Genomic DNA, 15302 nt, shown 5'->3' with positions numbered 1-15302 from the left:
TTCCCCCTTATCATATGTGTTCTGAAACAATGAATCTTAATGTTTGAAATCCCATCCTGGGGAAACTGACCCCACAATAATTAATCTAATCCTTACTGCTAAACTTTCTTCTTATGCCTTCCTTTCTTAAATATTTGTTCCACTTTATACATCTTAGAACATTGTAATCCCTATTGGTACTCTATGCCATTTCCTTATACATCCTCCCGGTTTATTACTGATACTTGCTCCCAGACATAAAAAAAATCATTGTATTTCCAATTAATTTCTTTAAAATGGATTTCTAGTTGCTAAAGGAAAGCAGCCACATAAATTTGATGCAAAAATAAAGATCCTTTTCTTATTTGACTGTAGCAGAAGTACTGATGCAAAAATGGGACCAGGGAACAGACTCTTCTCCCAAATCAGCCAAGCTGCAGTTCAAGGCAGGGCACATTGGGCAGGTGTAACCATTTCATTCTTTGACATGGAAATCAGCAAGTAATACAACATTAATGTAACAAGGCATGTCATACCTTTTAAAAGCCTCTTTTTTTTTTTTTTTTTTTTGTTGTCTGGTGTGAATTCTGTCCTCTAAATTTCTTTTCTAGTTTTTGCTGTTATGCTCTCTGTACTTCTGCATTTAGAGACACTTGGGAGGGAGGAGGTGTTGCATGAAGTTGTCTTAAATACAAAGATACAAAATTGCCTTTCAAATGCTGATTTAGTAACCCTGCTGCCCTGACACATGCCTACAGCCTCCCTGGTCGCTTCCTTTTCCCATCTTGTTTGATATTGGGCTATTTATTTTTACATGGAACCAGTGTTGCTTGAGATCATCCAAAATTGCCAAGACAGGTGTAATAACCCTAATCTCAATATTTCTCCTTTCTCAGCTAGAACAGATGCACTTTGGTTTTGTACGAAGGACTACACTCAGTGTTGCTTTAGCTTCTTTGTGCCATGGATTTGTGCCAAATTATTGACCTTCAAAATTATAAAAAAAAATTATAAGGGTGAGAGATTGGAAAAATCTTCCAGCTGTTCCCTGTACATATGCCTCAAGTGTGGATCTTTATGACAGTATTCAAGATTCAACGTGAGATCCTTTCCAGTCCCATAAACTACTGCAGGGATATCTGTCATGGAGCACATCTTCTCCTTTCTTCTCCTTCTCCTTGGAACTTGGTGTTCTCTGTGTTGTTTCTAACTCTTTTCCAACTCTTCCTCCTCCTCTCTCTAGCTGATGCCTTATTGTATTTCTTGGATATGTTTCAACTTGACTGTTGGGCTCAGCCTTTATCTTTCGTGGAGCCACTGTAAAGCTTCCTGGAACCATAAGTGTCTGGCACAGGGCAGTCCCTGACCTCTTCCCACATGTTTCCAAGTCCACATAGGCAAGCTGGATAGGGAATGTGACCAAGATATCTGCATCATGATATCTTTTTGTTGGTTACCAGGATTTTTTTACTTTACTCGAATGTCTTTTTGTTACATACTGTTGTGTTTATACAATGTCATGTATTGAATATTGTGTTTGGAGGCTGTATGTATTTAAGGAGTCATACAACTTTTGAGAAGATCCCATTTCTTAATATTGAGAATAAATTCAGGAATTTCTAAGGTAATGGGCCTCTTTCTTAGAGAAAATCCCCTGTTATCTTGCAAGGTTCTTTAATTTGTGGAATTGGTTCTACTTACATCTCCTTCGTATGACTTCCACCTGAAGCAGAGATACACTTCATGATTTTTATTGCAGGCAGATGGTAAGATTTGTGTGGAGATCCTAGACAATTTTTATTGGACTGTTAATTGCCAGCATTTGAATTATTAGTATAGAATTATGCTAATATTTTGTTATTTCTGCAACAGTTACCATTCTTCTGGAGAGAAACGTGACTTGTGACTTTCTTGTTTTCTTCATTAACTCATTGTGATAGGTAACAACAAAGAGAAGACAGTGTTGAAATGCTCTTTGAAAGGCAGTAGAGTAATTCTGCCAGGCTTAGAAAAATGCAGTGTTGTTTCACTGCAGTCCCACCACCTTACTGTCACCTGCAGCTTAATGTGCACTGTCCTAACCTGGACTGTCAAGTGTAAGTTGTATATGGTTTCTTCTAATGTGATAGGGGAATTTTTTTATTAATACAGGCAGCACAGCTTCTCACAGCTAGAGACTAGAACAGCTGTGAATATTCAGTACAAAGACTGACCATCTTTTACTTAATTCTCTATTTTAGTTGAGAATGAGATATGCCTTTGAAGATCAGCCAGGTCTTCCAGATTATTATAAGCCCTGTCTGTCAGCTTATATATAATACAATTACAATGCAATATATTTGTACACAATACATTTTTGTTTTGGAGTCCTATAGAGGCTCCTAAAAATCCAGAAATGCAAGGTCAAACCCTGAGTGCTTTTAGGCATACAAACCTCACTCATATATATTTGCGACCATAAAAAGTTTTCTCTCTCTGTTACATATTAGAACAATCTAAAGAATGACAGATCCTCAGTAGGATAAAAAAATGAAATATCAATATTTTAGTTCCTCTGCCTCCATATGGTATTATTATCCTTTTACTCATACACCCAACATTATGGCAGCTTGTGTCTTGAAAAGGAAGCAGAAGCAATCAGCTTCCTAAGCACTAGTGTGAGGTAGGTCAGTAAGAAAAGCATATGCTAAAGGATGAGAGATATAATCATGGCTTGTTCCACCCATCCATGCTTGAGAAATTAATACCTCTCAAGGCAGGTTTTTAATTTTGCAATTAGACATTCTTGTGCTTGATCTTAAGTTCATTTTGGAAGTAGTACTCTTGTAATTTCTAACCATCACTTTTTATTAACTCTTGGGAGGCCACACTTATGTGTATTGGGAGATAAAGTGTAATCAGATTCCATCTCACTAAAGCACTGCTGTGTAAACCACTTCACCTTCTGTTTAAGTGAGAAACTGAACATGGAGAGGCTTTATGTTAACAAGGAAAGGATGAATATTTAAGTTGTCCAGAATGGTATTATGGCTCTTCTGAGCCTCTTAGTACATAGTTACTGGCATTGCCTCATTGTCTATGCTTATGTTGTCCTTATTTTCAGGCATCTGCAAGGATTGGGAAATGCTCTGGAGTTATGAATAATACACCGGTAGAAGAGTTGGGATGCTAAGACTTCAAAACAAGCTCATCAGTGTATGTGTGTCAAGAGCAAACAAATGCTGTGTTTCTACCCACGTTTCTCGTCAACTCTGAATTTTTGGAAAATACAGTTTCTGAGGCCTAACTTACCTGTGGCAGAGCCTTTCCCACTGGAGGAATAGAGGCCAGTTCTTTTGGTAACAAATCTGTTTACAGTTTTCAGACTGGTCAGTGGACCCTCATAATGGCTGCCTACAAGGAATTTGCCAAGCACCTGCTCCCAAGAACCATTGATTGACTGGAGAAACTGCTCTTCATTGGAAAATGAAAAGTGAAAAGAGCTGAAGACCATTATTCTGTTGCAATGATTATGCTCTTGGTCTAGTGCAGGATATCCTACTGTGAGCGAGGAGCTGCCCAAGTCATGTCTGCTGATGAACAGAATTTACACATAGAGTAAAAGAAGTGTAAAAATGTGGTAATGTATTTTGCCTTTTAGACTCTGTTTCAAACGTCTGTCCTGAAACCTAATAACATCTATGTTTGTTTCAGGGCTCTGAAGAACAGTAGTGCAGATTGGCAGATGTTTCGATCTGATGGGAGCTGTAATTCTATTCTTAAACCATTAATACTAAATAGACCTGAATTTCCTGCACTTCAGCTGTGTTGCAAGAGAATTGATTGTGATATCTGAGACAGAGAAGAAAAAAAATATGATGGTAGTTGTTGAAGATTTTACTTCAGTTTTAGATAAATGTAAGAAATATTTTTAAACCAAAACTTTTATCCTATGCTTGTGGTGGAGTGAAAAGAAAAATGCCTGTTCCTTAAGGAGCACATAGAAATTATCAGCAGGAGCATTCTTGCTGCTTAGCTACTTGGTTAATCTAAGAACTTGCCTACTGTAACAGAGTTAAATGTTTCTTGCTGTGACTTTTGAAATTATTTTGAAGACAGAGTTCCTTGGAATCTGATCAGACTGAATCCATGACAAAAGAATTGGGACTATGAGATGAGAAAAATTGGTAGATCTTCCTACAAGGATTTCTATCTATGTGCTGTGAATTGTTGCCAGAGCACACTTATGGTGATGTATCTGTTGGACTTGTGTCTTTCATGTCATATCCTTCCTAGAAGCCAGGAGGATGCTTATGCTACTGACTGTTAGTCAGGATCAGAGTGATAGCCTCTTGCAGAAGCACTTTGGCTTAGTTACTGGATCAAAAAAACCCCATCTTTCTTGGCAGTGTTCTTGGCAGTTTTCTAGGTATATTTTTAAAATATCTTTTTTTTCCTGCTAGGAAAGTTAATAGGTGAGCTCTGAAAAAAAAATGTTTGCTTCCTCTAGAGATCAGGGTGTCTTGGACATGTGCGTTTTGATTATTTATCAGGGTATATTTTCTCTCTAGAAATGGATGAGGTGAGAATACCTGCAGATTTTGGGTGATAGGGAAAAGTTGCCTATGAGTTGGGAATATTTCTATAAGATCTATTTTATAAAATCTGTTTTTTATGTTTTATTCAAAGACAGTAATTTTTAAGTCATTAAAATGTGTAATTCTTAAGTTCAGCACTTAAGCTTGTATTTCTCTTTGAATAACCCCAATAAAGTGCACATAGGTAATCTTATGCTGAAGTATTTTTGCTGAATCGTGTCCCTAGAAAATTTGATACATGCAAAGAAAAACATATCTAAATATGTGAGCATTGTTCCCAGATTTGTAGGAAATATTTCTGCTTTCTATATGTACTTCTTATAATAAGTTTCCCTTGAATGCAGTTTGAATATAATTTTGCTGTTCAGCAATCCAGATGCAAGAAACATGCCATAAATATCTTGCCCTTCTCTCCCTCCCCCAGAGTTGCATTTGGCAAGTGTATCATGCTATATATTGATGTTACTATTTTATAAAGAATTTATAAAATTTTGGACAGTAATAACATACTTTTTTGCATTGTTTCATAAGCACAGAGAAAGTGCAAGACCACTTACTCTCCTACTCCAATCCAATATAATATTGATCATTATGCTCAAGAAACTTTATTATCACTCTGGAAACAGGATTAAACCACCCTGGTCTGTAAGAGTTATTTATAATTCATTTAGGAAGAATCAGCCCACTGGAGTGGATCTCAAATTTTTAGTTTTGGTGACTGGGGTGTATAAGCTTTCAAGAAGGTGCATGGGATATATCCTGAGGGAGGTAAGTTTTTGAGGAACCTGAGATTGCTCAAGGCTCACCAAGTTGTAATAAAGAGTAGGCATAGGCATAGGCAGTGCACAGCCCAGTTATTACTCTTTCTGTCCAATAGGAAGCTCTGTATGGTTCCAGGATATGACCCTTTTATTCTCTGTGGAGAGGAGAAAGCCAGAGCTGGGTCTGCATATCACAGCTCTTTGCTGTAAGAGTTGAGTAGCTGGGGTCATGCAGAGCAGTATCTGCAAATATTTCCATGGGAAGATTTGAAAGTGGGATCCCAAGAGTCCTTTTGAGATAGGGATCGATAACTCAGACTCCCTGTTCAGTCTGTTTTCCTTAGGGTTGTAGGTAGCCGGAACTGCATGGCAGAGCAGCACGCTTGTGAATGGTTGTAGGTGGAGCACCAGGTAACAATGTTAAATTTAGATGTTTTGGTCAATATCCCAAGTGAGGCTGGAAAGACTCCAGGCCATTGTGTCATTTCAGGAATTCTCACTGATGTGATCAATCACTGATGTGATTGCTCTAACTTGACCAGTAGATTTACAGCTCTGATTTGGCTTAAATACCTGTTGTGTACCCTTTGTTTACTTGTGTGTCTTTGCTCTGGGCATTCACAGCAAGTTGTGTTGGACCACGATCAAATGTGAATGTGTCTGAGTCATGTTTTAGAAGCGTAATTATGATACAGTACTTGTGAAATGGTGCTAAATTATAAATAATTAGTTTTATTTTGTTGCAATTTTAGAATCATTAGTGGACTTGTCAGACTTTTTAACCTTAGTATCTCCTGGAATAAGGAAGGACAGAGTTTTCAAAAGATGCTGTTTTTCTTTTTATTGGTTAAAAAAAATTATCAGTCATCTTCATTTGATGTATGAATCATGGGATATAGAGGTGAGAAAGACTTTTTTCTTTATGTAGTCCATTGCCTTCCCCAGCAAAATGGTTTTCTGCCATAAACGTTTCCAGTGCTATGGGCAATTTAGTTTTAAATATCTCTGCAAATAAACAGCATTTTCACTGCTTCTCTAGGTAAGTTATTGAACACCTTCCCCAGCTCCCCAAACGATTTCCTTATATTTTACTTTATATTTAGCATACATATATAGATAGCTAGATGGATATAGATATCTTTTAAAAGATAGAAATTTGTTATCTGGAATTTTCTAGGTTAGATAGAGAAAAAAAAGTTATTTCCAGTCCAATGCTGTAGATACCCAATGCCTCAGCAAATGTTGAGGTTTTGCAATTATGTTTTCATATCTATTTTGTTGCAGTAAGGATCCCCTGAAGAGTGAGAGAGGATATACTATTGAAAAAAAATCTTTCAAATACATCCTGACTTAAAAAATGTAGGGTCTCCTATTACCATGACTACTTATCACAGCCATTTTGCATACTGCTAATTGCAATGACAGGTAAGCAAAATGAGGCTTGTAAATGATATCTCTGTATTTTAAATTAATGACTACATCTTTGCTACTGTCCTTAGTAATTCTTGCTCTTAGGCACTGCAGACCTTTGTAGGCATTCCTTCTGAACTAACACTGTTATTGTTAGTTACAAATTGCACCAGTCTTCTTCTTTTAATCTCTCCAAAAGATTAAAGATCAAGTAAAGAAAAACATTATAAGGCACAAAAATCTAGAATTCACTTTCATTTTGTTTCACCTTTAATCGAACTGTAACTGCTCCTGCTAGAAATGTTTTTGTAGCACATCTATTTGTCCAGAAACGTAATGATTTGTCACCTTTTTGGGACAACTTATGTGATAACAATGACTTAGCATGCAAGACTGTAAAATGAAGGGGTGATTTAAAGGAATTTCAGAACAGAAAACAGGTCAGTTTAAGAAAATAAGCCTAAAAATATAGCCTGCTAAAACAGTTCATATCAAAATAAAGATAGCATCCTCTAATTTAAAATTTAGATATATCTTTAATATTTAAAGTTTTTTAAAAGTTTTTTAATAATATTTTTATTCATTTCCTGAATAGATAAAGGTCTTCCAATAATTTTATTCTTGGTAATAGAATCATTCATGGTTAAAATTTGGCAGGCTTAAGTTCCTTAATAAATGGTATCTTAATGAAATCACATGATTGACTATATAGCTGTAGATCAGTTCATGACCAAAAAAATGATTTGAAACTGCTATTGCCTTCATCCCTTAATTTCATACAACAAACTTCTGGTGTTTTCCCTCAAAAATGATAAAGTTCTTAAGAAATGGATCTGCTGCCCTCCCTTCCCAAAAGTCTTGTTGGGACTTATGTGCATGCCAAAATGTTTGAAGTACTTAATGAATTTTAAATAAGTTGTATCTGACTTTTGTATACTTTCTTTTCCAAGGATTTTTAGCTTTATCCATGGAATATCTATAGAGATATTTTGCTCAAAATAAAACCAAAAAATGAGGTAGAAATGAATCCATAAGGAAGTAGTGCTCCCATCTGAGTTGTCATTTTCTACCTTTGGTTGTCAAAATTGCTGAGCAAAGTATGCAAATGAGCAAGCTTGTTGCCCAGAAAGTTAAAGATAGAAATCTTCAGAATTTGTGCATTCCTGTGAGAAGCCTTTTGGACTGGGATCAGTTTCTTGTGAGAAATCTTCCCACCAAAGCTTCAGATGGAACTGAGGAAACATAAAGTATTTAATTGTTTAGGAATTTAGTGGATAACCAGTAGTGGAGAGACCTCTAACCACCATGAGTAAATGTGATTAGATGCTAAAAAATTACTCAATTTTCATTAATCAGACTTTATGTCCAAATGCAATTTCCAGAAAGTAAAATCTTATTTCCTTTACAAATTTGTCTTTATCTCTTTCTGCTCTTATCCTGAGCATTTTTTAATTTTCAAAGCTGATGAATATCTGCAGTCATCTCTGGTATCATACATCTACACTCCAATCTAACAATGTAGCTATAGCTCCTCAGGATACACCTGAGCTGGCTTTAAAACTGCTCTTGTGGGTACCCAGCACAGCATAGCCAGACAGGGGCTTGGAGTTTCATTTAGGCTGTTTGATGTATTTAGGCTTTAACAGCCTGTACTGAGACTCATCCTGCCTCGGGATGGACTTTTTTCAGTCACTAAATTGGTTAGATAAGTCAGCTTGGATATGTACATCCACGCTACCCTGCCTAGTGTCATACCAGCATATTCTTTATTCCATTGGAAGTTGCGTAGGGTAAAGAAAGGTCAGTGTGTTCAGTGTCCTGTGGAGGGAATAAAGGGATTTGCAACAGCTAAGTGACCTGCAGTACCTTCAAACTGAAAAAAATACAATGCAGGAGTTACATCATTGCCTTGAATGTTTATAATATTTGATTTCTCTCCCCAGTAGATATATAAAAGACCAAACTCTGACAAGAGTAATGGATTTGAACAAATCAACCTTAACAGAGAATATTACAGTTTAGAGTATTCAGCCCAATCCCCAGGTCATTTAGCATAAAAGCTATCAAGCAAACCAGTACCAATTTCTTGTATCACTCCCACCCTCCTTAGATTACTTGTCTGAGATTTATTTTTGCAAGATTCCATTTTATAGTATATTTTTATTACCAGTGATAGAAATATATTTATTTTAAAACAGGATGTAACGATATTGCAGTGTGTTGCCATTTGTTCAATACCATATTTTACTCTTTTCTTCTTCTTAGTAGTAATGATAATAATACTTAACACTTATAGTATCCCGTGTATTGAAAAGACCTTTGCTGCCATCAACTCGGTATCTTGATATTGATATCTTAGATATTGTATCTCCATTTTAGAAATAATCTGAGACAGAAGATCTTTAACAACTAGCCTTTGAAAAATATTCCTAATTGTCTCTCACTGAGTTCTTGTATGTATAACTCTAATTTCCAGAGATTCCTGGTCTCTTCTGTTACCTTCAACAGGGGAATAAACTATTTCTCTAAAAAGAGGAACCAAGGAGGATAATTGACAGTGTGTCTGCAATTGAAGAAAATGCTGTTTCCTCTTATGTGCACTCTTTTCTTCAGTCTCCATGGGCTCCATACCATACCCAGCGTATGCTCCACCCCTCTTGTAGCCACAGACCCACTGTGCAGAGCTCAGCAGGCAAACCTCAGTCTGTGGAGACTCTAGAGAGTCTCTAGTTACACTATTTTTCCTTTTCACTTTCTGTCCATCAATCATCTCAGTACTGCTGCATATTATCTGCTGATTTATCCATGACTTCCCTCTAACTGTAGTCCCTTCCTACCATTCTTCTGTTCTTACATTCCTATGCTTGCTTGCAAGTGGCTGAAGAATCTTAGTGGTATAATTGCCATGGATTTACCCATCCAAAGGAATGTTCAAATTAAGAACAGTGTTCCAACATATGTTACACCCCACACTTGCTGCCACCATCTTTTGTATGCAGGAGTTCACATTTGGTTCTGCTTTCCTTCCCTCCTACATTTACATTTCCTATACATGCGCACACACACACACACAAAAACATCTGTTTTCCATTCTCCAATCAATAGTAAAATTTAGCTGCTTAAATAAAACTATTGATATATTTGGGGCCTGTAGATTTAACATTCAGAACGAAAATATTGTGTATTTTATCTGTCCACAGTAAATTTTGTAAAAGGACCTGCCATGAGAGTATTTCTAGTCCAGAAAAAGAGCAGAAGACAGCATGAAAGGCTGTCCTGTGGGACTTTTTGGTCACTATACTTGTACTATTTTACAGTGTAAGGCTGATGACTGTGAAATGTTGTATTTAATATGCATTAAAAGTTATTGTATTTTTAGGATTTTTGCACATGCTGCTTATGTATCAATGTATTATGTAGGATAGCATATGAGGGTTTTTTATCACTGAGGTTTCATCAAAACTGGACAGAAAACAAAATTGGATAACCTCTTTTTTCATTTGGGGGGATTTCTTTTTTAAATAGTTCACCTCTTCCAGTGTTGGTTTAAGCAAAAAAAAATCTGATCTGAAATGGGCTTTTGAACAAAGGTCTAATTTAAATATAGATAGAAAAGGGCAACATTTTTTCTTTTACTTCATTTTGTGCATGCCAGCAGTCTGCCAGTACATCTTGATGATTATTTACAAATAAGTTTCTGTTTCTCTCCCCCAAAATATTTTCCATCTTGAGAATATAGTCTTCCAGTAAAAATTTTATGGTTAAAGTTGTAAACCAATTTTTTATTAAGAGCTTTTAATGCTGACTTTCATAAAGGAAAACCTTTCTCTTTTAAATTTTGAAGTGTGATGTGTAGTCAAAAAAGGTACTTGGAAAGGACTCAAGTTTAACTGCACAAGCTGTTTTTTGAGAGGATGGAAACTGAAAAGAAATTGTTCTAATTTTTACAACAAGAAAACCTTTGCTTTTGATAAACCCTACAGAAATGCCTTGTCAGGAGACTCAATACTCTTGACTAGCGTGAGAAAGAATTGCAGTTATTATTAAGTAGGCAGGTCTTTCCCTATTAGATTGTGTTCAATGCAGTTGAAGTACTAGAAATGCTTGAACATCAATTAAAAAGAAATGTTTCTCAAATCTTACAAGACCAAACAGCTCTTTTTAGCAGAACTGTACCCCTGGGAAGCAAGAGAAGCAAAAAAGGCAGAGAGGATTGCTTGTTTTCGTATGTCATACTTGGCTCTTTAAACCAGCAAAGAGATGACATCTCTGAGCACATCCAATAGTTTGACACTGCTGAAAGGAGGATTTCATGTTCTGTTATCCCTGCTTCCTCTTCCACTTTCCCTTACTTCTGCCCCAAGGTCCAACTTTGTTTTTTACAGCCACTATTACTTGTTCAACCACTCATGAGTGGATTCATCTCGTTAAGTAAGCATAAAACTGGGTGTTTTTGCTGAACTAAGCAGGCTTTCGCAATTTTACTTGTTATATTTGTCATGAAAAAGTGAGTACACATAACAAACAAACAATCACAGTCCTGAAAAACATACAGTGTTTCAGAAACCAGAAGGAGTACTTGTGTGCTTAAGCCATTATGAGTTCAAAACCCGAGAATGAAACAATTTATCTTTTCTGAAGGAAAATAAAATCAGGATATTTTATACCAGAACCAAAGAATTTCTGCAGTCGCTATCACCTCAGAGTAATTGAGAAGCAAGGTTATTTTTTTCATTTAAAGGTCTGCATGGATGGTAGGATTTCACAAACACTAAGTCAAGCTTAAACTGGTTTCCTCTTCAGTTTTAAAACTGGCAAACTTTCCTCCCCTTAACTGCTCTAGTTTTAGCCCTTGTGTTTTCCAGAAAGTTCAGAGACAAATTCCATTCTTTACCTTGTTTGTAAATGCAACCCCTTTCCCACTTTTGTTGGTTTGTTCAGTGCTCTGAAATAAGCAGGTTATGTTTTCTTCATATTGAAAATGATGATGTAATGGGCAAAACATCAGGAATTAGTAATGAAAATTCTGAAGTTTTCATTCCATTAGAGAAAAAATTAAAGGTTGCAAACTAAGCTCTTCTAGAAGCTTTTTAGGTTTTCTGCTCCTTGAATAGCTCTGAATGTTTTTAGACCATAATTAATGAAAATAATATATTGTCTTTGGCTTTTGGTGCAAAGTATATTTTTCTTTTATTCTTTTAAGTGAGGAGAAAGGACCTTGCTTTCAAATCTTGCTTTTCGAAATTTGGTTTCTAATGAATCAACATGTAGTACTTTATTTCTGCAAGTATCCTAAGACTTCAATAAAATGCGTTCTGAAAATAGTTACCCTTCCCAAAGGCCAAAATTAGACATAACATCCTTGTAAGTGCATGTGTTCAAGAGCAGGGTATTTTAAGACCTACATTTTAGTCTAAACATGTGTTTGCTATCAGCTACAAAGGTTAGGCCTTCACAGATTGTTCTCTGCATGAGGAAAATCGGTGAGGGTTTTTTTGGTTTTTTTTTTTGTGAGGCATAATATGGGTGATTTTACCTTTAATAATGGACAATGGTGAAGAGAAGAAAAATTGAGCCAATGGTTCAGCATATTTTAGCCTGGTTCCAGCCTTTTTTTCTCCCTCTGAGTACAGATATACTCTCTGAACTGCAATAACTACAACCCACCTACAAGTGTTAAAATGCTCATTACTGCACATGTCACAAGAGGGATTCGAAAAACTATCTCTGTGTAAGGAAAAACTATTTATGATGCCTAGTATTAAAATCTAAGTGCGTATTCTTATATTAGCCCTCTTGAGGAAAAAGAAACCTTGTATGAGGGAATGAAGTTTTATGTACACCCTGAATGTGAGTATCTGTAATAGCAATTGTTCTATAGACAGAAAAATCACAGAAGGAATTCTAGACACACAATAGAAGGATGAAAATGATTAATTAGCTGAATTTACAACAAAAGAATTGTTGCACAATTTGACTCAAATATCAGTAATATAATGGAACTATGTAGTTCCTTCTACTCTGGAAATAGGATATTGAACAAAAAGCAGAAAGGTCAGTAATACAATTTGTCCCATTAGCTTTTTGATGCAATACAACAAATAGATTGGTTATGAGTTGTCAACCATGGATTGCACAGATTACAGAAACAGGGAAAAAAAAAGTGTGGAGTTATGAGGGATTTTTTGTTCATTTTGTTTCTAGCAGTTGAACTTGGAATGAAAAATAAAAAAGGATACTCTCTTGACACACCAGTAGTTTCCAGCTCATTAATTATAACTCTTAAGTTTGGCCTAAATGCCTTCCAAAATGTTTAGAGCTTCCTAAAATCTAAAGTCTTGTTTTAGGATTTGCAGAGCAAGCAGTTTTCAATCTGAGAATAATAGAAGAAGCCTTAGTTGGGCATTGTCACAAGGAGACTTATTTGAGAGCCTGTAACTAAATCTTGTCCTTCAGTATGCAGATCCAGAGTCATTGTGATTGCTATTGCCTTTGCAGATGAACAAGCTGTGTTGCAACTGTTTTTAGGAATGTTTTGTTGCCATTAATTTAGCAGTCACTTTTCTTTTTATGGGCTTTCCTCATTTCAGAACTTGAGACTTATCTACATGGAGCAATTTGTGAAAATTAATGTGAGTCAACTAAAGATGTGACTTAGAAATAGATCAGTTAAACGTCATTAAAACCCCTAAGGACCTTCTTATCCAGAATTCAAGTGGTCCTAATTTAATTTAATTTACTTCATCAGTGAAGTTAGATCATTCAAATGTAGTTTCTAAAGGAGAACATCCACATTAGGATTTAATGTAGTTTTACAGCTTCTCTTTAAAGTAACATTTTTAGTTAATTCACTTTCCTGATTGTCCTCATATAAATAAATCCCTAATCCCACAAGTGTTTTTAGTTCTGGCTAATCCTTGACACTACTTAATAAGGGACAGCGTAATCCAGATAGTGTCTATACCAATTGCTCTGTTGGAAAACATCCAATTTCCAGTCTTTGCTGCATCGGGTAAGACTCTTCTCTGACTATTCAGCTTTACCAGCAAACTATAGGGCAGTTGTAAGGCAGGCTAAACCTACAGCAAGAGGGTTTTGTTCCCCAAAATCAATTAGCTGATACTAATACAATGAGACTTCCATCTATTAGCCAAGCTAAAAAGCTTTTAAGCTGATCTGCAGGGGATATCTTTAGCATCTTCATCCTGACTTTCCCTGAGGGGTGAACCATTTTCAGTTAAATGTCATGCTTGAGAGGATGCTTGAACCTTGCTGCAATGCCGAGGAGCAATTGTTGAACAGAGATGGAGAAGTCTGTGTAGGGGGCAATTTAAATTCCATACTGGATTTCATAGATGTCAGTCAGCAAGGGCTGCACAGAGGATGTATAGGATCAGTATATTTTCAGCAGGCAGCTCAGGCATTTATGTAATTTTAGGTGCTTTGCGTAGATTATGGCATTATATATTTCTGCAAAAGGACTTCATGCCGGTAGGAAATTAGACCATTTGAGCTATGTTTTTAAGCCAAATCTGAACTGCTACACTTTTCCTTTGTTTGCTTTATAGTGGACCTTTGAAGTAAACACACAGAGATGAGTGAAAATATGGATAGTGATGACACTGTTGAAGTAGAGTAGTGTTTATGGTATGTAGAGATGTGAATTTTTGCCTTCTGACAGAAGTGTGTGATTGATCCTGCTATGCATGTGGGCTGGTTTGAGCTGGAGTAGAGATAATTGTCTTCACAGTGGTTCTTGTGGGGCTCTGCTTTGGATTCCCCATGAAAACAGGGTTGATAATGGAGAGATGTTTTTGTTTTTGCTGGCAAGGGCTTGTACAGAGTCAAGGCCTTTTTTGCCTCTCATACTGCCCTGGCAGCAAGAGGGCTGGGGGTGCACAAGGAGAGACAACTGGAGACACAACTGGAACAGCTGCCCCCACTGACCAAGGGCATTTTTTAAACCATATGGAGTCACACTCAGTGTATAAAGAAGGGAAGAAGGAAGGGGGAGACATTTGGAGTGATGGTGTTTGTCTTCCCAAGTTACCATTAGATGTAATGGAGCCCTGCTCTCCTGGGGAGAGCTGTAACACCTGCCTGTCCATGGGAAGCAGTGAATTAATTGCTTGTTTTACTTTCCTTGCATGTATGTGTGTCTTTTGCTTTACCTTATTGATCTGTCTTTATCGCAACTCATAAATTTTCTCACTTTCGGTCTTCTGATTTTCTCTCCCATCCCACCGGGGGGAATGAACATGTGACTAAGTTGCTGACTGAGGTTACACCACAACAGCATGCATCCCTGGTCACTTGGGTTGAATAGTTGAAAGTAATGAAGTGGGTGGACAGATGCATCCATCATTCGTATAAAATTGGCCACAGAAACAGTGCTTTTAACTATGATGGCTTTGTGAGCTGCCAAATTCAGAAGAGATTTTTGAGCTGAATTGCTTTTGGATTCTACCAACTGCATTGATCAGTTCTCCACTAGCTACAGTGGGAATGAGAACATCTAGCTCATATGTTGAACCTGATTTTTAGCTGTCTTAATCTAGAGGCAAGTCCTAACTTT

The sequence above is a fragment of the Motacilla alba genome, chromosome 2, assembly GCF_015832195.1.
Source record: "Motacilla alba alba isolate MOTALB_02 chromosome 2, Motacilla_alba_V1.0_pri, whole genome shotgun sequence".
Taxonomy (NCBI): Eukaryota; Metazoa; Chordata; class Aves; order Passeriformes; family Motacillidae; genus Motacilla; species Motacilla alba.
This window is presented reverse-complemented; position numbering follows the sequence as displayed.